This window comes from Coregonus clupeaformis, chromosome 9, assembly GCF_020615455.1.
Source record: "Coregonus clupeaformis isolate EN_2021a chromosome 9, ASM2061545v1, whole genome shotgun sequence".
Lineage (NCBI taxonomy): Eukaryota > Metazoa > Chordata > Actinopteri > Salmoniformes > Salmonidae > Coregonus > Coregonus clupeaformis.
The window spans coordinates 15,855,875-15,880,556 of NC_059200.1; the positions used below are offsets into that span (position 1 = coordinate 15,855,875).

Here is a 24,682-nt window from a genome sequence, read left to right on the forward strand (position 1 = left end):
AGGAGAGGGGGGCAGGAGGAGGGGACAGGAAAGGGGGGCAGGAGGTAGGTAGGGGGGGGACAGGATGGGGGGGTAGGAGAGGGGGGCAGGATAGCGGGGTAGGAGGAGGGTGCAGGAGGGCATGCAGAAGGAGGGGACAGGAGAGGGGGGTAGGAGAGGGGGACAGGAGAGGGGGACAGGAGAGGGGGACAGGAGAGGGGGGTAGGAGAGGGGGACAGGAGAGGGGGACAGGAGAGGGGGACAGGAGAGAGGGTTAGGAGGAGAAGGCAGGAGAGGGGGGCAGGAGGAGAAGGCAGGAGAGGGGGGCAGGAGGAGGGGGCAGGAGAGGGGGGCACCTGCCTGCACTGGGGAGATTCTCCTCTACTCACCGCTGACTCTGGACCCATTCACAGTCCACCTCACCTCACAGCACCGCATCGATCAGGCCTCTCCAGGAACACAGCCTCTCTTTTGGTCTGCTAGGGTGTGTTTCTTTCCCTCCTCTCTCACATTAATTGACCCCCCCCCCCCCCTGCTCATCGGTGCACAGGCGCAGGGTAGTGGAGTGTGTGTGCATGCGGTGTATGGTGTTATATAGGTGTTTACCTGGCACTTGCCCGTGCGGACGTCATAGAGGGCAACCGAGCCCTGGCAGGCCCCAACGGCAATACGGTGACTTCGGTCGCAGTAGCCCACCATGTAGAACCTGAAACAGAGTAGAAGCACATTGGAAACACAATAGAATCACAGTAGTAACCAGTGTTTCTTCTGGATTTCTTTTTGCAGTGTGTGTGGGGGGGTGGGGGTGCGGGGCGGGGCGGGGGGCCGGGCGGGGCGGGGCGGTGTGGCAGGGGAGCGGACCAGGGTCACCCCCGGATAACTTTTATGTAGAAGGACTGAGAAGCTCAGTTTTGGTGACTTTTTAAAAGGACATTCTACTCCAAAATGAATTAAATTAAATGATGCTGACACCATCTATAATATAATTTCCACCTCCAGAAATGAGCCGAATAACATATTGGTACAATTATTTGTTAAAATTGTAGCCTATGCATGGTCCATATTATCAGGTATGCTATTAGCAATAAGCATTATCGCCAGTAGCAATGTTTCATATTTTTTTGATGTTGCAGTGGCACCATGCCACAGTTAAATGACTGCAATGGAAAACACTGGTAGAAACACTGGTAGAAACACAGGAAGAAACCATAGAACCACAGTGAAAACAGTAGAGACACAGTGAAGACATTAGAGACACAGTGAAGACAGTAGAGACCAGTAGAGACACAGTGAAGACAGTAGAGACACAGTGAAGACAGTAGAGACACAGTGAAGACATTAGAGACACAGTGAAGACAGTAGAGACCAGTAGAGACACAGTGAAGACAGTAGAGACAAGTAGAGACACAGTGAAAACAGTAGAGACACAGTGAAGACAGTAGAGACACAGTGAAGACAGTAGAGACACAGTGAAGACAGTAGAGACCAGTAGAGACACAGTGAAGACAGTAGAGACCAGTAGAGACACAGTTAAGACAGTAGAGACACAGTGAAGACAGTAGAGACCAGTAGAGACACAGTGAAGACAGTAGAGACCAGTAGAGACACAGTGAAAACAGTAGAGACACAGTGAAGACAGTAGAGACACAGTGAAGACAGTAGAGACACAGTGAAGACAGTAGAGACACAGTGAAGACAGTAGAGACACAGTGAAGACAGTAGAGACCAGTAGAGACACAGTGAAGACAGTAGAGACCAGTAGAGACACAGTTAAGACAGTAGAGACACAGTGAAGACAGTAGAGACCAGTAGAGACACAGTGAAGACAGTAGAGACCAGTAGAGACACAGTGAAGACAGTAGAGACACAGTGAAGACAGTAGAACCACAGTGAAGACAGTAGAGACACAGTGAAGACAGTAGAACCACAGTGAAGGCAGTAGAGACACAGTGAAGACAGTAGAGACCAGTAGAGACACAGTGAAGACAGTAGAGACCAGTAGAGACACAGTGAAGACAGTAGAGACACAGTGAAGACAGTAGAGACACAGTGAAGACAGTAGAGACACAGTTAAGACAGTAGAGACACAGTGAAGACAGTAGAGACACAATGAAGACAGTAGAGACCAGTAGAGACACAGTGAAGACAGTAGAGACACAGTTAAGACAGTAGAGACACAGTGAAGACAGTAGAGACACAGTGAAGACAGTAGAGACCAGTAGAGACACAGTGAAGACAGTAGAGACACAGTGAAGACAGTAGAGACACAGTGAAGACAGTAGAGACACAGTGAAGACAGTAGAGACCAGTAGAGACACAGTGAAGACAGTAGAGACACAGTGAAGACAGTAGAGACACAGTGAAGACAGTAGAGACACAATGAAGACAGTAGAGACCAGTAGAGACACAGTGAAGACAGTAGAGACACAGTGAAGACAGTAGAGACACAGTGAAGACAGTAGAGACCAGTAGAGACACAGTGAAGACAGTAGAGACACAGTGAAGACAGTAGAGACACAGTGAAGACAGTAGAGACCAGTAGAGACACAGTGAAGACAGTAGAGACACAGTGAAGACAGTAGAGACACAGTGAAGACAGTAGCGACACAGTGAAGACAGTAGAGACACAGTGGATACACAGTGAAGACAGTAGAGACACAGTGAAGACAGTAGCGACACAGTGAAGACAGTAGAGACACAGTGGATACACAGTGGAGAACCTACCAGAGTAGAAACACAGAACACAACACACAGAGCTCATTCATCACACACCAATGGCCGTCACCTGTTGGCCGACCCTTGACCCCTACCAGCCCCCAGGGGATAACCAGACCCCGCTCCCTTCCCCCTCATCAACCTATAACTAAATGAGAGGGCAAGATAGTCTCTCTCTCCCTCTCTGAGGTCTTGTTAGTAACACACTAACAGTACATCAATTCTACAGCGGTTAGAGAGAGACCATTACTAACACCACTAACCATTCACTGTGCTATATATTATTAACTCGAAATGGCCATGCGGAAGAGTTGATCTAAAATGGCTGCCGATCGATGTGATCTAGACAAGAGAGGTGGAGCGTTTTAGTCATGGCTGCCTTCTGCCATGGAGCTTTTCTCCTTTTTCCATGGAGGTTTACGAAATCAATGATATTTAGCTAACAAATGATCGACCGTTTTCAGTTTGGCATTTTCCTGCTATTACAAATATCAGAATTTAAAGGAGACTAATTATGCTCTCTATGGCAAGGCATGAATATGTACTAGTAGGTACTTCATGTTGCACTGTGATGCATCACCTATGCTACTGTGATGTGTCTGTGACAGTACACAGCAGAGAAAAAACAGAACACACACACGGGACATGACTACTCACTAGCAGATAGCAGGGAAACACACACGGGACATGACTACTCACTAGCAGATAGCAGGGAAACACACACGGGACATGACTACTCACTAGCAGATAACAGGGAAACAAACACGGGACATGACTACTCACTAGCAGATAGCAGGGAAACACACACGGGACATGACTACTCACTAGCAGATAGCAGGGAAACACACACGGGACATGACTACTCACTAGCAGATAGCAGGGAAACAAACACGGGACATGACTACTCACTAGCAGATAACAGGGAAACACACACGGGACATGACTACTCACTAGCAGATAGCAGGGAAACACACACGGGACATGACTACTCACTAGCAGATAGCAGGGAAACACACACGGGACATGACTACTCACTAGCAGATAACAGGGAAACAAACACGGGACATGACTACTCACTAGCAGATAGCAGGGAAACACACACGGGACATGACTACTCACTAGCAGATAGCAGGGAAACACACACGGGACATGACTACTCACTAGCAGATAGCAGGGAAACAAACACGGGACATGACTACTCACTAGCAGATAGCAGGGAAACACACACGGGACATGACTACTCACTAGCAGATAGCAGGGAAACACTCATTCAGCCTTCGATGCAGTACATGATGATATCCATTACATAGAGGAGGAAGGAGAGAGAGAACTAGCAATAAACAGCCTTCCATACTTCCTTCCTCCTACTAATGTTGCTGCCACGTATTCTAAACTAAAAGGTAGTCAAAATAAAGTCAAATCTTTATTCGTGGCATTGTTGTAGATCCCAGGTCTCAGACAGTCTCACCTCCCACCATTAGGTGTCAGTCAGACCACCCCCCCCCCACCACACACACACTGTACCTACAAACATACACTCTCTCTCCCTCTCTCTCTCTCTCTCTCTCTCACTCACCTTGACCAATAGGTCCTCTACGTCAGTGGGCATCTTCTCGACGAGGACATCTATGACCCTGAGGATCTCTGTCTTTGCCCGGGTCAGAGAGGTGGTGTGGACATTCTGCTGCGACTGGGAGTTAGCTTGCATGGCTGTGTGTCTGTGGACCTAACACAGCAAAAAAATAAAAACAACATTTTTATTTCATTGTATTATCTATTGAATATGTCATTATTATGAATTTATTTGATTCCTAATCATTTATTTAAGGATTAAAAATGAATGAGCATTTGATAAAGGAGAGGAATAATTTATCTGAAGCTGTGGAGAGGGTAGGAGGAGGGGGGAGGGTGACAGCAGAGAGTCCATGTCCAGAGGAAAAGAGGTACGGGGGAGACAACATGGGGACATGAAAAACACGAGGTCAGGTCAGGCCTCACCTCTCTGGCGACGGTTGTAATGAAGGCCGGTGGTCTGGCGGTGGCAATGAGAGACAGAGCGTGGCGTGCCGTGCGGGCCGAGTCGGCCGCTGGGTTGAGGGGGAGGCCCATTGTGATGCTAACCAGGCAGCAGGACGAAGACAGCCGGAGGGAGGGAGGGGAAAAGAGAGAAAGGAAGAAGGGAAGCGTTAGAAACACAGAGTGAAAAGATTAGACACAGCTTATAATGTCAGGCCAAGGTCAATGGGATCACTCACACTGCACTGGCATAATGGACTCCCACAATGCACCGTAATTAGGCCCTGCCCTTGGTGGCTCAGCATCCGTCCGTCAGCCAGGCACCATCACACACAGGGCCTCGCTCGCACGCACTCTCACACACACACACACACACACACACACACACACACACACACACACACACACACACACACACACACACACACACACACACACACACACACACACACACACACACACACACACACACACACACACACACACACACACACACACACACAGACACACACACACACACACGCACACACACACACACACACACACACACACACACGGGCCCCTGCCTGTCACATGGGCCCCTGCCACTAGCTAACCGTGGAAATTGAGAATAGTTGGTGCTGTCTGAAATGGAGTGCCAGTGGCCCCCTTGTTAACAAATGATCTGATCTGAGGGGGGGACCAGGTGAATATGGATTAGGAGGGGTTAGGGGCAGCGGACCAGGTGAATATGGATTAGGAGGGGGTTAGGGGTAGCGGACCAGGTGAATATGGATTAGGAGGGGGTTAGGGGCAGCGGACCAGGTGAATATGGATTATGAGGGGGTTAGGGGTAGCAGACCAGGTGAATATGGATTAGGAGGGGGTTGGGGCAACGGACCAGGTGAATATGGATTATGAGGGGGGTTAGGGGGTAGCGGACCAGGTGAATATGGATTAGGAGGGGGTTGGGGCAACGGACCAGGTGAATATGGATTAGGAGGGGGTTGGGGCAACGGACCAGGTGAATATGGATTAGGAGGGGGTTAGGGGTAGTGGACCAGGTGAATATGGATTAGAAGGGGGTTAGGGGTAGTGGACCAGGTGAATATGGATTATGAGGGGGTTAGGGGTAGCGGACCAGGTGAATATGGATTAGGAGGGGGTTAGGGGCAGCGGACCAGGTGAATATGGATTATGAGGGGGTTAGGGGTAGTGGACCAGGTGAATATGGATTATGAAGGGGTTAGGGGTAGCGGACCAGGTGAATATGGATTATGAGGGGGTTAGGGGCAGTGGGAGGTAGGGGAACAGAGGGGAGAACCACTTCAAAGGTTCTGGGCTTATTTTGAGTGGGAGGCTACGCTGCTTTGCTCTTTAGTGGCTAAAGCGATCTGGCCTCCAGCACCGGCTCCAACCATGTCCTCATCCCCCCACCGCACGCCGTCCCTGTCCCCCGCATCACCATCACCCATCAGCATACGGCCCAGTGCACTAGTGTTCCACTCAGCAGGCCGACTGTGGCCTGGACTCCTCAAGGTCAAACGGCACAAGGTTAACCAACACATATAAAACACAAACACAGCACACGTTCAGTACACATCACTGCATCCTCTATCAGAAAGTAGGCTGGCCCTCTATGAAGCACTCTTTTAGTTTATATATTTGTTTATATAGCCCTCCTGTATAAACTTCCACCGTACCTTTCAATGTTAACTTACAAGACGTATGAGATATAAATGCAACATGTAAAGTGTTGGTCCCATGTTTCATGAGCTGAAATAAAAGATCCCAGAAATGTTCCATACTCACAAAAACCTTACAGACGTATGAGATTACAGCATGTAAGGCACTACAGAGGGTAGTGCGTACGGCCCAGTACATCACTGGGGCAAAGCTTCCTGCCATCAAGGACCTCTATACCAGGCGGTGTCAGAGGAAGGCCCTCAAAATTGTCAAAGACTCCAGCCACCCTAGTCATAGACTGTTCTCTCTGCTACCGCACGGCAAGCGGTACCGGAGTGCCAAGTCTAGGTCCAAAAGACTTCTCAACAGCTTCTACCCCCAAGCCATAAGACTCCTGAACAGCTAATCATGGCTACCCGGACTATTTGCACTGACCCCCACCCCATCCTTTTTACGCTGCTGCTACTCTGTTAAGTATTTATGCATAGTCACTTTAACTCTACCCACATGTACATATTACCTCAACTACCTCAACTAGCCGGTGCCCCCGCACATTGACTCTGCAACGGTACCCCCCTGTATATATAGCCTCCCTACTGTCACTTTATTTTACTTCTGCTCTTTTTTTCTCAACACTTTTTTTGTTGTTGTTTTATTCTTACTTTTTTTGTTTAAAATAAATGCACTGTTGGTTAAGGGCTGTAAGTAAGCATTTCACTGTAATGTCTGCACCTGTTGTATTCGGCACATGTGACCAATAAAATTTGATTTGATTTGATTTGATTTGATACCAAACCCGGTCTCAGGGATGGCTAACTCTGAGATCCCTTCGATATCCAGTTAGGTAAATATGCTTTTAGTTTACAAACATGTTTACCGTATGTTTAACATGCTACATGACTTAACAGTAAGTCTATCCAAGAGAATATATACTGAACAAAAATATAAACGCAACGTGTAAAGTGTTGGTCCCATGTTTCATGAGCTGAAATAAAAGATCCCAGAAATGTTCCGTACGCACAAACAGCTTATTCCTCTAAAATGTCGTGCATACATTTGTTTACATCCCTGTTAGTGAGCATTTCTCCTTTGCCAAGATAATCCCTCCCCCTGACAGGTGCGGCATATCAAGAAGCTGATTAAACAGCATGATCAATCAATCAATCAATCAATTTTATTTTATATAGCCCTTCTTACATCAGCTAATATCTCGAAGTGCTGTACAGAAACCCAGCCTAAAACCCCAAACAGCTAGTAATGCAGGTGTAGAAGCACGGTGGCTAGGAAAAACTCCCTAGAAAGGCCAAAACCTAGGAAGAAACCTAGAGAGGAACCAGGCTATGAGGGGTGGCCAGTCCTCTTCTGGCTGTGCCGGGTGGAGATTATAACAGAACCATGCCAAGATGTTCAAAAATGTTCATAAGTGACAAGCATGGTCAAATAATAATCAGGAATAAATCTCAGTTGGCTTTTCATAGCCGATCATTAAGAGTTGAAAACAGCAGGTCTGGGACAGGTAGGGGTTCCATAACCGCAGGCAGAACAGTTGAAACTGGAATAGCAGCAAGGCCAGGCGGACTGGGGACAGCAAGGAGTCACCACGGCCGGTAGTCCCGACGTATGGTCCTAGGGCTCAGGTCTCTCAGTTGGCTTTTCATAGCCGATCATTAAGAGTTGAAAACAGCAGGTCTGGGACAGGTAGGGGTTTCGTAACCGCAGGCAGAACAGTTGAAACTGGAATAGCAGCAAGGCCAGGCGGACTGGGGACAGCAAGGTGTCAGCATGCCCGGTAGTCCTGACGTATGGTCCTAGGGGCTCAGGTTCTCAGAGAGAAAGAGAGAACGAGAGAATTAGAGAGAGCATACTTAAATTCACACAGGACACTGGATAAGACAGGAGAAGTACTCCAGGTATAACCAACTAACCCCAGCCCCCCGACACATAAACTACTGCAGCATAAATACTGGAGGCTGAGACAGGAGCGGTCCGGAGACACTGTGGCCCCATCCGAAGAAACCCCGGACAGGGCCAAACAGGAAGGATATAACCCCACCCACTCTGCCAAAGCACAGCCCCCGCACCACCAGAGGGATATCCTCAACCACCAACTTACAATCCTGAGACAAGGCCGAGTATAGCCCACAGAGGTCTCCACCACAGCACAAACCAAGGGGGGGCGCCAACCCAGACAGGAAGATCACGTCAGTAACTCAACCCACTCAAGTGACGCACCCCTCCTAGGGACGGCATGAAAGAGCACCAGCAAGCCAGTGACTCAGCCCCTGTAACAGGGTTAGAGGCAGAGAACCCCAGTGGAGAGAGGGGAACCGGCCTGGCAGAGACAGCAAGGGCTGTTCGTTGCTCCAGAGCCTTTCCGTTCACCTTCACACTCCTGGGCCAGACTACACTCAATCAGTCAGGCTTGGTCCTGTTTGTGGGTGAGTCCCAGAAAGAGGGCCAATTATCTACAAATTCTATCTTTTGGGAGGGGCAGAAAACAGTTTTCAACCAGCGATTGAGTGCTGAGACTCTGCTGTAGAGCTCGTCACTCCCCCTAACTGGGAGGGGGCCAGAGACAATTACTCGATGCCGACACATCTTTCTAGCTGATTTACACGCTGAAGCTATGTTGCACTTGGTGACCTCTGACTGTTTCATCCTAACATCGTTGGTGCCGACGTGGATAACAATATCTCTATACTCTCTACACTCGCCAGTTTTAGCTTTAGCCAGCACCATCTTTAGATTAGCCTTAACGTCGGTAGCCCTGCCCCCTGGTAAACAGTGTATGATCGCTGGGTGATTCGTTTTAAGTCTAATACTGCGGGTAATGGAGTCGCCAATGACTAGGGTTTTCAATTTGTCAGAGCTAATGGTGGGAGCCTTCGGCGTCTCAGACCCCGTAACGGGAGGAGTAGAGACAAGAGAAGACTCAGACTCAGACTCCGACTCGCTACATAATGGGGAAAACCGGTTGAAAGTTTCTGTCGGCTGAATGAGCGACACCGGTTGATCATTCCAACAGTATTTCCCTCCAGAAGCCATGAGAAAGTTGTCCGGCTGCGGGGGACTGTGCGGGGGGATTTATACTAACGTTACTATCTGTACTTACTGGTGGCACAGACGCTGTTTCTTCCTTTCCTACACTGAAATTACCCTTGCCTAACGATTGCGTCTGAAGCTGGGCTTGTAGCACAGCTATTCTCGCCGTAAGGCGATCGTTCTCCTGTATATTATGAGTACAGCGACTGCAATTAGAAGACATCATGTTAATGTTACTACTTAGCTTCGGCTGTTGAAGATGTTGACGAACCATGTCCAGATAAAGCGTCCGGAGTGAAAAAGTTGAATGAGGGAAAAAAGTTGCGATGGAAAAAAGGAAAATAAAGTAAAGTTGGCAGCAAAAACGCACAGGAAAATGACTCTTCTGTCTCGGGATAAAACGTCCGGGGTGAAAAAGGTTAAACGAAAAAGATGAGTGAGGACAAAACTAAAAAGTTGGTAAATTTGTTGAACACAGAGATTGATTAAACGTTTATTAAAAGTAAAACGTGAATAGTTTGGCAGGTAGCCAAGTAGCAGCAAACAGCACAGCAGCACGGAGACAATGCGGAAGCGAGAAAACCAATGCACAGGTGCACCTTGTGCTGGGGACAATAAAAGGCCACTTTAAAATGTGCAGGTTTGTCACACAACACAATGCCACAGATGTCTCAAGTGTTGAGGGAGTGTGCAACTTGCATGCTGACTGCAGGAATGTCCACCAGAGCTGTTGCCAGAGAATGTAATGTTCATTTCTCTACCATAAGCCGCCTCCAACGTCATTCCACCGGCCACAATCAACAGCCTGATCAACTCTACGCGAAGGAGACGTGTCGCGCTGAATGAGGTAAATTGTGGTCACACCAGATACTGACTGGGTTTCTGATCTACGCCCCTACCTTTTTCTTTTTTTAAAAGGTATCTGTGATCAACAGATGCATATCTGTATTCCCAGTCATGTGAAATCCATAGATTAGGGCCTAATGAATTTATTTCAATTGACTGATGTCCTTATATGAACTATAAGTGAAATTGTTGCGTTTATTTTATTTTTTTCCGGAGTAGGAAACACGGAGAAATCAAGCCAATGTCTCAGTATAAGCAAAGTACGTGAATTTCTTCTCAAGATACAGTAACACATGTAGGCCTTACAGACGAATCAATGTGAAGCTTGAACAGCAGCTGAGATGGGTAGGTCAGGGCCCGTGTTCATAAAAGCCTAAAGAGTAGGAGTGCTGGTCTAGGATCAGTTTGACCTTGTAGATGATAAGGAATAAGATTAGACGGACAAGGGGGGGGACCTGATCCTAGATTAGCACTGTTTTGGCGTGAGTAGGGCTGTCTTCTCTGCCCAGGTGAAGCTGTGTGGATAGCAACAGACTTAAACCCGGTCCTCCCCTGCCAGCTGTCCGCTGCTGTGATTTGATCAGGCCAGATTAATAAAGACAATAAGACAACGGTGTTCGCTCGTCAACCTTCAAAACACACCTCAGCTTGGTACACACACGCGCAGACGCACAAACACCCAACGCTCTTCTTTCGCTCTCTCTCTTGCGGCACATCGTTTCGTGGACGGTAAGGATCCTCAACTACATATTTACAGGATTGAAGAATAGATCAGACATGCAGATACTCACACACACACGTACACACACACACACACACACAGACACACGTCACACACAGACACACTATGATGGATTATTTGTGAGCTACGAGGGAGTGTAAAAAAATCTATTACCCCAGTCACATGGCTTGACTCATTGGTTACCTGGCACGTATACAGTCCAGACACAGACCTGGTAGAGACCTGGCCTATATGTTGTCTTTTGTCTAGAACAGCGCTGTACCCTTTTCACACTATCGTGCCGACCCAATCCAAAAAGTACTGGTGGATGTGTAATCAGGCCAGCTATGTAAAGCTTCTTGATTTGGCTCGGCTTGGCTTAGTAGTGTGAAACACCCTAGGTAGGGGTATAATGTACTGGGCATCCTGGCTGAGTGTCACGTCTAATCCCGCTCGGCCCCTCCGGCGCTCGACGTCACCGGTTTACTGACCACCGGTCCTGGCAACCCATCATTACGCACACCTGGCAACCATTATTACGCACACCTGGCAACCGTTATTACGCACACCTGCACCCCATCATCAGTCACACCTGGAATTCATTAGTACCTTGATTACTTACAATGTATCTAGCACTCTGTTGTTTCACTCATCAGGTAGTACTGTTTATGTTTTTCATGTTAGACGCTTCCCTTGTTTTTGTATTCGTTCCATGTTCGTTTTCATTAAACTCACACTGCACTTGCTTCCAGACTGCCTGTGTCAACGTTGCAGAAGAGAGAGAGATATACACCAGACGGTTGGAGAATAGGGGCACCTTCTCCCAGGGAAGGCGTGAGTATTCCTTCATTATCGTTTTCTGCCAAACCCTTCCTGGTTTCCATTTCACTGGCTGGCTGTCCCTCAGGTGTTGTCTCTACGGCTCTAGTGGACTCTGGTGCCGCGGGGAATTTCATCGACCAGGCCCTCGTCTCCTCCATGAACATTACAGCGTACCCGCTCACCTCTCCTTGTCCGGTCCAAGCCCTGGATAAACGACCATTGGGATCCGGCACAATTACGCACGTCAAAGCACCACTCACCCTCACGGGACCCAAGCACCAGGAAAGCCTTCCCTTCCTCATCACCTCCGTGCACAAAGTCATCCTCAACTACATAACCCCACCATCTCCTGGTCTAAGATGAGAATCACTGCCTGGGGACCAGGACGTTGGAGGACCTACTTTCCCACACCCTGTGGTTCCACGTCGGTGGATGGTCCTGTGAGTGTCCTTCAGCCCATCTATCGGTCCTCCCGTATCGTTGGCCCCCGTGTTACGGGACGTAGATGTGGACATCTGCCAGGCTCTGGAGAAAGAACCCGCTCCTGCCACCTGCCCTCCAGAGTGCATCTACGTCCCCATGGAGGTGAGAAATCGGCTGTTGACCTGGGCACACACATCGCTCGCTGCTGGACAACCATGGAATCACCTGCACCATCCAATCCCTTTCTGATAAATATTGGTGGCTCACTTTGGCGCAGGACATCGCCCACTATGTCAACTCATGTTCAGTATGTACTCAATCCAAAACTCCAGGAGGGAAACGACTTCACCTTCCCGTGCCTCAACGGCCTTGGTCTCACATCTGTCCATAGACTTTGTAACGGATCTCCCCTTTCTGATGGTTTCACCACTATTCTGGTTGTTGTTGACAGATTCTCTAAATCCTGCCATTTTCTCTCTCTCTCTGGTCTCCCTACCGCTCTCCAGGTTGCTGAGGCATTGTTCAAGCAAGTTTGGTAGGCTCGCCATCAGCTCCATTCATTTGTGCCATTTTGGATGGGATTACCGTGACCAACGGTCACAGGGGATTTGAATGTGGTCATGACTCGTGACTGCTGCTGTGGCGGTAATACGTGTGATGAGGTGGTGATGAAGGAGTCAGGCGCAGGAGGGTAAATCACAGAATAACAGGCTTTATTCCGCAAAATACAGGATTACGCAGAAATGCGTCACACACTCCAGGGCACAAAACAGGCGCACTGGAAAATACAAGGCACACGGGAAAAATACTCCCATCGATACACAATACACGAGCTCCACCGAGCTCCACCGAGTTTTACTAACCTCCACAATAAACAATCACCCACACATACAAGGAAGCAGAGGGAACACTTATACCATGACTAATGAGGGAATAAGGACCAGGTGTGTGTGATTGAAGACAAGAAAAATGGAGTGATGATAAATGTATCGGCAGTAGCTAGTAAGCCGGTGACACCGAACGCCGAAACCTGCCCGAACAAGGAGGGGAGGCAGCCTCGGCGGGAAGTCGTGACAATACGGTCACCGTGACCGCCCTAGTAACTTTTTGAAGTATGGCCGTACCCGGGAATCAAACCCACTATCCCGGCGTTGCAAGCGCCACGCTCTACCAACTGAGCTACAGAGGACCACCAGATAAAAAGGTAGAACCAATACACTCACTCCATTCCTTTATTGCCCTCTCGTCTATTACGTACTGTAGCTATATGTATACAGAACCAAATATACCAGAATGTCAAAACACATACCGGTAATTGGTTCCAAATTTCATTGAAATGTACGTAACATCTGCCCACACGTGCATGTAGCCAACACACAGACAGAAACACAAAAACCTATAGACCTAATTATTCAGAAATTACATATTCACAAATTCCACACACACAATTGCCTCATAACTAGGGCCCTGTGTTTTGGACTATCATGTCACATTACCTAGATTTTAACCTAGATTTTAAGCCTTTTCCAGAAATTAGAATTACGCCAAAAATCAAAGCAATTGTCTGAGGATAGAGAGAGAATAGAGAGAGAGTGGAGTAAATAGAGAGAATATAGAGAGTAGAGAGAATAGAGATAGAAATAGTAGAGAGAATAGAGAGAATATAGAGAGTAGAGAGAATAGAGAGAATAGAGGGAATAGAGATAGTAGAGAGAACAAAGAGAATAGAGAGACTAGAGAGAGTAAAGAGAACAGAGTAGAGAGAATAGAGAGAGAGAGCAGAGAGAATAGAGAGTGCATGCTCAGTCCCCTCCTGTACTCCCTGTTCACCCATGACTCCATGGCCAGGCACGACTCCAACACCATCATTAAGTTTGCCGACGACACAACAGTGGTAGGCCTGATCACCGACAACGATGAGACAGCCTATAGGGAGGAGGTCAGAGACCTGGCCGTGTGGTGCCAGGATAACAACCTCTCCCTCAACGTGACCAAGACAACGGAGATGATAGTGGACTACAAGGAAAAAAAGAGGACTGAGCACGCCCCCATTATCATCGACGGGGCTGTAGTGGAACAGGTTGAGAGCTTCAAGTTCCTTGGTGTCCACATCACCAACGAACTATCATGGTCCAAACACACCAAGACAGTCGTGAAGAGGGCACGACAAAGCCTATTCCCCCTCAGGAGACTGAAAAGATTTCGCATGGGTCCTCAGATCCTTAAAACGTTCTACAGCTGCACCATCGAGAGCATCCTGACTGGTTGCATCACCGCCTGGTATGGCAACTGCTCGGCCTCCGACCGCAAGGCATTAGAGAGGGTAGTGCATACGGCCCCATCCAGGACCTCTATACCAGGCGGTGTCAGAGGAAGGCCCTCAAAATTGTCAAAGACTCCAGCCACCCTAGTCATAGACTGTTCTCTCTGCTACCGCACGGCAAGCGGTACCGGAGCGCCAAGTCTAGGTCCAAAAGGCTTCTCAACAGCTTCTACCCCCAAGCCATAAGACTCCTGAACAGCTAATCATGGCTACCCGGACTATTTGCACCCCCACCCCATCTTTTTACGCTGCTGCTACTCGGTTAATTCTTTATGCATAGTCACTTTAACTCTACCCACATGTACATATTACCTCAACTACCTCAACTAGCCGGTGCCCCCGCACATTGACTCTGCACCGGTACCCCCCTGTATATAGCCTCCCTACTGTTATTTTATTTGACTTCTGCTCTTTTTTTCTCAACACTTTTTTTGTTGTTGTTGTTTTATTTTATTTTTTTATCAAGAAATAAATGCATTGTTGGTTAAGGGCTGTAAGTAAGCATTTCACGGTAATGTCTACACCTGTTGTATTCAGCGCATGTGGCAAATTTGATTTGATTTGATTTGAATAGAGAGAATAGAGATTGTAGAGAGAAATAGAGACCTTCTGATATAAAAAGAAAAGGGCACAGTTTGTTGAAAAAGCTTTAAATAAAAGTTAAAATCCAGGTCATGTGACATGATTGTTCAAAACACAGGGCCCTATATAACATTAGTCATAATTTGGTCCATTAGTCCGGTCCGTCGTATTATACTGTAGACTAATCAGTGTTCCTGATTGGAGCTCAGTTCAGCAGAATGTTAAAACACAAATGTCAGTAGCAAATGTGATTGATGTGTAGTCAGTCAACCTTTACATAAACACACTATAGCCTACTCTACACGCAGACCAGACAGATTAACAAAGACACTCAGGCCAAAACATTCTCCATTTTGTAAAGAATTTCAACCGACACACATGATTGTCCACTTGTGCATCATAACCGTCGGTCACAATATTACATCCACATGAGTCATAATTTGATCCATTGGTCTGGTCTGGTGGTACTGTAAAAGAATCAGTCTGTGTGTGTTCCTGATCGGAGCTCAGTTCACCACCACAACATCATTAAATCAGCTGGATCAATCAGACAGCCATCAGTCTGTCTCTCTGGGATTACTCATTCATCCTCCAGACGCACACATATCATACCCCAAAGACATGCTAACCTCTCACCATTACAATAAGAGGGGAGGGTAAAATTTTTTTGGGGGGTGTGATATTTAATATTATATTTAATTAATAACGATTTATTCAGAACTATCCGTAAGTATGGTAGCATCCACATTAATGCAGAAGTGGTTAGAAACATATTCTATTATTTACAATAAAAGTGACTCCAAAAATGACACAATACATTATTTACCATTCATTTCTAATGGGCACAAAATAATCTGAAACACAACCAAAACAAACAGCAAATGCATCCAACAAATTTGTAGAGTCACAAGCTTGATGTAGTCATTGCGTGCTAGGAATATGAGACCAAATACAAAACTTTTGACTACTTTAATACACATAAGTGAATTTGTCCCAATACTTTTGGTCACCTAAAATGGGGGGACTATGTACAAAAAGTGCTGTAATTTCTAAATGGTTCACATGATATGAATGAAAATACCCTCAAATTAAAGCTGACAGTCTGAACTTTAACCTCATAGTCATTGTATCGAAGGTGCTGGAGTACAGAACCAAAACTACAAAAAAAATTGTCACTGTCCCAATACTGTTGGAGCTCACTGTCTATCATCTGACCTGTCTATCATCTGACCTGTCTATCATCTGTACTGTCTATCATCTGAACTGAACTGTCTATCATCTGACCTGAACTGTCTATCATCTGAACTGAACTGTCTATCATCTGAACTGTCTATCATCTGAACTGAACTGTCTATCATCTGAACTGAACTGTCTATCATCTGACCTGTCTATCATCTGAACTGACCTGTCTATCATCTGAACTGAACTGTCTATCATCTGAACTGAACTGTCTATCATCTGACCTGTCTATCATCTGAACTGAACTGTCTATCATCTGAACTGAACTGTCTATCATCTGACCTGTCTATCATCTGACCTGTCTATCATCTGAACTGTCTATCATCTGAACTGTCTATCATCTGAACTGTCTATCATCTGACCTGTCTATCATCTGAATTGTCTATCATCTGACCTGTCTATAATCTGAACTGTCTATCATCTGACCTGTGTATCATCTGAACTGTCTATCATCTGAACTGAACTGTCTATCATCTGAACTGAACTGTCTATCATCTGAACTGAACTGTCTATCATCTGAACTGTCTATCATCTGACCTGTCTATCATCTGACCATTGCAGCGGTTCCCTCTACACTACACACTGAAAACTGCACACTACAAACACTGCAGCCTCAACATCATTTAGTCTTGACTCTCAATAACCAGAGATAGACCTTCACACTCGTACCCGTACATGGGGTTGAAAATGGCAGACTTGGCGACTGCCTAAATTGGACCACAGTGGCTGTAAGTCACATGCTATACATGACTTCAGAGCTCAGGGTCTCCACTTCACAGCTCTGCAAGGGTTTCGGATAGTCCATCTGTAGATGCTCTACAGCCTATCAGTAACATTTCAACTAACTATCTACTGACCCTAGCTCTAACCTTTTTATTTTATTTAACCTTTATTTAACTAGGCAAGTCAGTTAAGAACAAATTCTTATTTACAATGACGGCCTACACCGGCCAAACCCGGACGACGCTGGGCCAATTGTGCGCCGCCCTATGGGACTCCCAATCACGGCCGGATTGTGATACAGCCTGGAATTGAACCAGGGTCTATAGTGCCGCCTCTAGCAATGAGATGCAGTGCCTTAGACCTCTGCGCCACTCGGGAGCCCTTAACCCTTATCCTAACCTTAACCCTTACCCTAACCCTTATTCTAAACCTAACCGTAACCTTAGCAAGCAGTTGCTTATCAACAGATAATTTGTTGATAGTATGACAATCTGTAGAACATCTACAGATGGAAAATCCAACTATCCAAATAAAGTGACCGGGTTTTGACTGAGAGACGTTCTGAACTGGAGCAATGCCCTCATTCCACCCGCTGATTGGGCAACTTTTGCACGTTTTGTTGTCTGAGTGAGGGGAAATGCTGTAAATGAAGAGGACTCTAAGTGTTTTGAAAGATGAGATGATGAGGATTATAATAAATACTGCTTTGAGGTCATACAAGCAAGCCCAACACCCGTGAGTCCAAATATGTGCACTTTACATTTCCATATCATAAAACTCATGTCACTATGTTTGATGTACAGTTACTAGATGACATGGCGTCATACCCCTGGGTTGTCCTGAACAGGATGAGCCTATGTTTGTCATATTGTGAAGAACATTTGCAGCGGACCATCTGAATGCACTCATGGCTCCATTCTATGGGCACCTACAGTGGCTTGCAAAAGTATTCACCCCCCTTGGCATTATTCCTATTTTGTTGCCTTACAACCTGGAATTAAAATGGATTTTTGGGGGGTTTGCATCATTTGATTTACACAACATGCCTACCACTTTGAAGATGCAAAATATTTGTTATGGTGAAACAAACAAGAAAAAATAAAAAACAGAAAACTTGAACGTGCATTACTATTCACCCCCCCAAAGTCAATACTTTGTAGAGCCACTTCTTGCAGCAATTACATCTGCAAGTCTCTTGGTGTATGTCTCTATAAGCTTGGCACATCTAGCCACTGGGATTTTTGACCATTCTTCAATGCAAAACCGCTCCAGCTCCTTCAAGTTGGATGGGTTCCGCTGGTGTACAGCAATCTTTAAGTCATACCACAGATTCTCAATTGGATTGAGGTCTGGGCTTTGACTAGGCCATTCCAAGACATTTAAATGTTTCCCCTTAAACCACTAGAGTGTTGCTTTAGCAGTATGCTTAGGGTCATTGTCCTGCTGGAAGGTGAACTTCCGTTCCAGTCTCAAATCTCTGGAAGACTGAAACAGGTTTCCCTCAAGAATTTCCCTGTATTTAGCGCCATCCATCATTCCTTCAATTCTGACCAGTTTCACAGTCCCTGCCGATGAAAAACATCCCCACAGCATGATGCTGCCATCACCATGCTTCACTGTGGGGGTGGTGTTCTCGGGGTGATGAGAGGTGTTGGGTTTGCGCCAGACATAGCGTTTTCCTTGAAGGCCAAAAAGCTCAATTTGAGTCTCATCTGACCAGAGTACCTTCTTTCATACAGTGGGGAAAAAAAGTATTTAGTCAGCCACCAATTGTGCAAGTTCTCCCACTTAAAAAGATGAGAGAGGCCTGTAATTTTCATCATAGGTACACATCAACTATGACAGACAAATTGAGAAAAAAAAATCCAGAAAATCAGATTGTAGGATTTTTTATGAATTTATTTGCAAATTATGGTGGAAAATAAGTATTTGGTCACCTACAAACAAGCAAGATTTCTGGCTCTCACAGACCTGTAACTTCTTCTTTAAGAGGCTCCTCTGTCCTCCACTCGTTACCTGTATTAATGGCACCTGTTTGAACTTGTTATCAGTATAAAAGACACCTGTCCACAACCTCAAACAGTCACACTCCAAACTCCACTATGGCCAAGACCAAAGAGCTGTCAAAGGACACCAGAAACAAAATTGTAGACCTGCACCAGGCTGGGAAGGCTGAATCTGCAATAGGTAAGCAGCTTGGTTTGAAGAAATCAACTGTGGGAGCAATTATTAGGAAATGGAAGACATACAAGACCACTGATAATCTCCCTCGATCTGGGGCTCCACGCAAGATCTCACCGCGTGGGGTCAAAATGATCACAAGAACGGTGAGCAAAAATCCCAGAACCACACGGGGGTACCTAGTGAATGACCTGCAGAGAGCTGGGACCAAAGTAACAAAGCCTACCATCAGTAACACACTACGCTGCCAGGGACTCAAATCCTGCAGTGCCAGACGTGTCCCCCTGCTTAAGCCAGTACATGTCCAGGCCGGTCTGAAGTTTGCTAGAGTGCATTTGGATGATCCAGAAGAGGATTGGGAGTATGTCATATGGTCAGATGAAACCAAAATATAACTTTTTGGTAAAAACTCAACTCGTCGTGTTTGGAGGACAAAGAATGCTGAGTTGCATCCAAAGAACACCATACCTACTGTGAAGCATGGGGGTGGAAAGAATGAATGGGGCCATGTATCATGCGATTTTTAGTGAAAACCTCCTTCCATCAGCAAGGGCATTGACGATGAAACGTGGCTGGGTCTTTCAGCATGACAATGATCCCAAACACACCGCCCTGGCAACGAAGGAGTGGCTTCGTAAAAAGCATTTCAAGGTCCTGGAGTGGCCTAGCCAGTCTCCAGATCTCAACCCCATAGAAAATCTTTGGAGGGAGTTGAAAGTCTGTGTTGCCCAGCGACAGCCCCAAAACATCACTGCTCTAGAGGAGATCTGCATGGAGGAATGGGCCAAAATACCAGCAACAGTGTGTGAAAACCTTGTGAAGACTTACAGAAAACGTTTGACCTGTGTCATTGCCAACAAAGGGTATATAACAAAGTATTGAGAAACTTTTGTTATTGACCAAATACTTATTTTCCACCAAAAATTTGCTAATAAATTCATTAAAAAGCCTACAATGTGATTTTCAGGATTTTTTTTTCTCATTTTGTCTGTCATAGTTGACGTGTACCTATGATGAAAATTACAGGCCTCTCTCATCTTTTTAAGTGGAAGAACTTGCACAATTGGTGGCTGACTAAATACTTTTTTTCCCCACTGTATGTTTGGGGAGTCTCCCACATGGCTTTTGACGAACACCAAATGTGTTTGCTTATTTTTTTCTTTAAGCAATGGCTTTTTTCTGGCAACTCTTCCGTAAAGCCCAGCTCTGTGGAGTGTACGGCTTAAAGTGGTCCTATGGACAGATACTCCAATCTCCGCTGTGGAGCAATGCAGCTCCTTCAGGGTTATCTTTGGTCTCTTTGTTGCCTCTCTGATTAATGCCCTCCTTGCCTGGTCCATGAGTTTTGGTGGGTGGCCCTCTCTTGGCAGGTTTGTTGTGGTGAAATATTCTTTCAATTTTTTAATAATGGATTTAATGGTGCTCCGTGGGATGTTAAAAGTTTCTGATAATTTTTTAGAACCCAACCCTGATCTGTACTTCTCCACAACTTTGTCCCTGACCTGTCTGGAGAGCTCCTTGGTCTTCATGGTGCCGCTTGCTTGGTGGTGCCCCTTGCTTAGTGGTGTTGCAGACTCTGGGGCCTTTCAGAACAGGTGTATATATACTGAGATCATATGACAGATCATGTGACACTTAGATTGCACACAAGTGGACTTTATTTAACTAATTATGTGACTTCTGAAGGTAATTGGTTGCACCAGATCTTATTTAGGGGCTTCATAGCAAAGGGGGTGAATACATATGCACGCACTACTTTTCCGTTATTTATCTTTTAGAAGTTTTTGAAACAAGTTATTTTTTAAATTTCACTTCACCAATTTGGACTATTTTGTGTATGTCCATTACATGAAATCCAAATAAAAATCCATTTAAATTACAGGTTGTAATGCAACAAAATAGGAAAAAACGCCAAGGGGGATGAATACTTTTGCAAGGCACTGTAAAATATGATCTGCTTCTCTGAATTGCCTTGTGAAAGCCTAACGCTGTAAGATCATATTTTATAATTTAGCTAGTCATGTTGGCAATAGAACAAGTTTTCAAATGATGCTCACCTGACCCAGACCGCGATTTATAATGGACTGTTTCTGGATTGCGTAAACAACAGTAATTGTGTGAGGGTGGGGATGCAGGGCTGTTACAAGCAAAACAACAACAAGTGTGCTTGCTCTAGTTCCTCAACAGCACAGCTAGGAGAGCTCATAAAAGCACCTTATAGTTGTAGACATAAAAGTCATAAAAGTGCATTAAAATTACGTAGGAACTGTGCAAACTTTAGAGAGGTGTGTGTGGCCACTTGGAGACACCAGTTAGTTTCTCACTCAAACTGTCATTTTTTTCTCTCTGATGTTGAACCTACCTCAAATTTTCCAGGAATATTCTTATCATGTAACTGAATGTATCCACAGTTTTTTCAGATTTCATTATCAACAAAATGTGGCGAAAAGTACAATAAATATAAAATGCACATAAAATCAACAGTGTAATGTTTGGATTCAGGAAGGCTCAGATCCTTAAAACATTCTACAGCTGCACCATCGAGAGCATCCTGACTGGTTGCATCATCGCCTGGTATGGCAACTGCTCGGCCTCCGACCGCAAGGCACTAGAGAGGGTAGTGCGTACGGCCCCATCCAGGACCTCTATACCAGGCGGTGTCAGAGGAAGGCCCTCAAAATTGTCAAAGACTCCAGCCACCCTAGTCATAGACTGTTCTCTCTGCTACCGCATGGCAAGCGGTACCGGAGTGCCAAGTCTAGGTCCAAAAGACTTCTCAACAGCTTCTACCCCCCAAGCCGTAAGACTCCTAAACAGCTAATCATGGCTACCCGGACTATTTGCACTGCCCCCCCACCCCATCCTTTTACGCTGCTGCTACTCTGTTAATTATTTATGCATAGTCACTTTAACTCTACCCACATGTACATATTACTTCAACTACCTCAACTAGCCGGTGCCCCCGCACATTGACTCTGCACCGGTACCCCCCTGTATATATAGCCTCCCTACTGTTATTTTATTTTACTTCTGCTCTTATTTTCTCAACACTTTTTTTATTGTTGTTTTATTTTTACTTTTTTTGTTTAAAATAAATGCACTGTTGGTTAAGGGCTGTAAGTAAGCATTTCACTGTAATGTCTGCACCTGTTTTATTCGGCGCATGTGGCCAATAAAATTTGATTTGATTCGATTTGATTCAGTCTTGTATCAGGTGAACCTGTTGTGTCCTTTAGTCTAATAATTGTCCCATAATTTACATTTTTACATTTACATTTCAGTCATTTAGCAGACGCTCTTATCCAGAGCGACTTACAGTTAGTGAGTGCATACATTATTTTTTATTTTTTCATACTGGCCCCGTGTGGGAAACGAACCCACAACTCTGGCGTTGCAAACGCCATGCTCTACCAACTGAGCTACATCCCTGCCGGCCATTCCCTCCCCTACCCTGGACGACGCTGGGCCAATTGTGCGCCGCCCCGTGGGTCTAATCTCCAAACGGTTTCCTTTTAATTGCTACCATGGTTACGCATTCCATATTTCTTCTGTAAGAAACATTTAAATGTAGCCCTATCCATACAGGCCAATTCCCACGAGTGTAAATGGTCAAATGTGGATCTAAACAATTTAATTAAAATATCCTGAACATTTGTTCCCTCTACACCACACACTGACAACTGCACAATAATAATAAATATATATTATATTTAATAATATATAGACATTTACATTACTACTGTAGACCCTACTGCCAATAACTAGATTAACTGAAATAATTTTAGTTAAAATAACACCATTATTTAAGAAAGAAAAATCCAGAAGTGTGTGTGTTTGTGTTCTGAGAAAATGTTTTTTCACTTCTAGCAATCAGTGACTATTAAAATGTGCTTCGCAAAATGTTTTAGTTGATACATTGGATATCTGAAATACAGCCATACTATTTTAATTTCCAACAATATATTAATGAACAACTGTATCAATTTTGAAAAATATATTGAACAAATTCCCTCAAGGAAAAAATAACATGATGTACTGTATAATTCTACAGTAAAATATGTCAATATACAGTATGATAATATATCTGATAATGCTCTGATAATGCATGGTCCACATCAGCTGTTTCTTAAAACAAAGGGACATTTAGTCCTTTAAATACTTTAGATATGTTTAATTTATTTTGTAATTTCTTCATTTTCTAAAACTATGTCAGAGGCAATTCAAACAATAGGACAGGAGGGGAGAGAAGAGAGAGGAGAGGAGGGGGGAGGGGAGAGAAGAGAGAGGGAGGGGGAGAGAGAAGGGGAGTGGAGGGGAGAGAGAAGGGGGGAGAAGAGAGAGGGAGGGGAGAGAAGAGAGAGGGGAGGGGAGAGAGAGGGGAGGGGAGAGAAGAGAGAGGGAGGGGAGTGGAGGGGAGAGAGAAGGGGGGAGAAGAGAGAAGGGGACGGGAGAGAAGAGAGAGGGGAGAGAGAAGGGGAGGGGAGAGAAGAGAGAGGGAGGGAGGGGAGAGGAGGGGAGAGGGGAGAGAAGAGAGAGGGGAGAGAAGAGAGAGGGAGGGGAGAGGAGGGGGGAGGAGGGGGAGGAGGGGGGAGGGGAGAGAGAGGGGAGGGTTAATGCTTTTTTCCTTCGCACCTTTCATTCTCACTTTCACACAACCTTTAAATGTACATATTGATCTGAACATTCAGAATCACACACATCAATATGTACATTTAAAGATTGATTGATATCAGCAATCAATATCATAGCCTAGCTGTTGTTTAAAGATAGAACATTCCAAATCAACATTTGAAATTGTCTGCAGGTTGGACAGTGTATATTTCTAGGTATTTAGTTTACTATTATAATGATAAAGACAGACATTTGTTTTTAATAAAACATGATATCTAACACATTTCTACAACCAGAAACAACTGAATGTATATATCTCTGTATTTCTACAACCAATAACACAGAAGACATCAAAACTATGAAATAACACATATGGAATCATGTAGTAACCAAGAAAGTGTTAAACAAATCAAAATATATTTAAATAATTTTAGATTCTTCAAAGTAGCCACCCTTTGCCTTGATGACAGCTTTGCACACTCTTGGCATTCTCAATGTAGAAAACAGTCAAAATAAAGAAAAACCCTGGAATGAGTAGGTGTGTCCATACTTTTGACTGGTACAAATAAACGTGTTAACAACCGAATATTTACAGAAATAAGAAAAGTACTTATCTCTCTTTATCCTCTTCTCACAACTTAAAAATAATAATTTGAAAAGTTCAGAGTTGAAATTGTCTTTTTTTTTTCTCGGTTATACAAGGTGTGTATACGCCATGTGTCTCATGGTGAGAAAGTGCTCAGATCTTTTCCTTATTGAAAAGGAATTATTTGAGAGATCAGTGATTTACATGA

The 24,682-nt window shown here is 45.2% G+C and overlaps 1 pseudogene; it reads right to left on the reverse strand.

The window, feature by feature from the left end:
- The window catches only part of LOC121574507, a 501,964-nt pseudogene that overhangs the window by 65,877 nt on the left and 411,405 nt on the right, over nucleotides 1-24,682 (reverse strand).